Here is a 1,633-nt window from a genome sequence, read left to right as displayed (position 1 = left end):
TTTTGCAAATTTTTAGTACAAATGTAGTTAGTACTATTCATCGACTTTTTTTTGAAAATCGTCACGACCGATTCAAAACTTCCGGAGGTCTTATGGGTATATTTTAAGATTGCATTTTCAATTTAGGCAATTTAAAAACCTCCCGAAGCCCTATTTCCAAAACTTGGGCAGTAGCTCGGATTATTTTTTTTTCCTCCTGACCTGATTTTGTTGGGGGCATTCTGGGTATTTTACAATGCATTTTTTTTTGTTTTTGTCCATGGTTTGGGGTAGAAAAATTGATTTTAGGGGGGGTTTCTTCTTTGAGTTTTTCCAGAAAAGTCCATTTAGATGCCCGTTTTTACTCTCAGTTGCAGCAGTGGTGGGTTGTCCTCGTCGGGCCGCCTTGACATCATTTTTGTTTTTGACCTTTCTCCGTCGTCCGGACTCCGAATAATGCAATTCTTAGGTCTATCATAATTAGTCTTTCATTGTCTTCCCAGCGGTGTGCTCAATAGCACCTGAATCCACTTATTTGCAAAATGACCATTTTGCCCCTAAGTTCCTTTTTGTCTGTTTTGAAACGACACTTCCGCATTTGTTTTCCTTTGGGTTCCGTGACCTCATTGAGGGTCACATTGGTGTTTTAGAGACGCATTGTATCTCTAGAGACCGTTGTTTCACCTTTCGCTTCCGCATTTCAAATCCGTTATCGGGTCATCTTTTGGTCATCACTGACAAACCGGGTTTACAAAACTTGGGCTGTCACAAACTTTCATAGAAATGTTGGATAATTTGCCACTTAGGAATGTCGTGATGAGGGCATTTCCTAAGCAATTCATTCAATAGTTCCCATGCTTCATGTAACATCTCCCCATCCCCTTGTGAAAACTCATGAATTGTGATCGACGGATCGATTACCAATTTTAAATCCACCCATTTTGCAATAGCACAAATCATTGTAAAATAGGGCTATTGGTAAGGTAAGTCGAATCAATGGGACTGCTAGTTTATGGCAACTTAGGTATCTAGGATCATCTTTTAGAATGATAAGGGGGTTTATAAAGGATTTGTTGGATTGTCACTAAAACTAAAATGTGAGGTTCATAAAATAAAGCTTGCGAGAATTAAAGCGAGACAAAATACGAATAAAGACAACTAGGGAAGTGAATCTACCTCCATCCCTCTACACATACTAGATATAGAACTAATTTAGGGGATAAACAATATATAATGGTCAAGAATTATATAGCGACACATAGTTACCATATAATTAACGAGAAGTACATTATGCCTTAAACAAGCATAATCCACCAAAGGTGAATGTGTTTAAACTACTTAAACTAGGATGCAACTTAAACACACTTACTTGGATGAAAGATTATCAAGTTCTTGACAAAAATGATGAAGCACATGAAGGTAGAGATTAAGCATACAACATCAAAGGATTTTCCTAAGCAATGATCTATCAAAGTCACCTATCAACACGCCATTAAACCATTTTATAACTTTATTTCCATTGTCACCATGAAAACATAAGCAATATGATTAATGTAAGACATTACCTAGAACAAGATAATCAACTTAGAAAAATCATTCATATAAATATCAACATCTATTACAACCAATGAAGTGCTCTTGGTCATGACAAGAC

General features: G+C 36.7%; 1 non-coding gene across 1 annotated transcript; it reads left to right on the top strand.

The window, feature by feature from the left end:
- Positions 1–787: 787 nt before the first annotated feature.
- Positions 788–895, top strand: LOC132272150 (small nucleolar RNA R71). Its single transcript, XR_009469978.1, has one exon. It is a non-coding gene; the product is annotated as a small nucleolar RNA R71 (small nucleolar RNA).
- Positions 896–1,633: the final 738 nt, after the last annotated feature.

This window comes from Cornus florida, unplaced genomic scaffold (assembly GCF_030987335.1).
Source record: "Cornus florida cultivar Cherokee Brave unplaced genomic scaffold, ASM3098733v1 CherokeeBrave_3.0.0_Hap2_Chr08, whole genome shotgun sequence".
In the NCBI taxonomy this organism is placed as follows: Eukaryota; Viridiplantae; Streptophyta; class Magnoliopsida; order Cornales; family Cornaceae; genus Cornus; species Cornus florida.
Note: the sequence above shows the minus strand (reverse complement) of the source record. Positions and strands in the feature narration are given on the sequence as shown.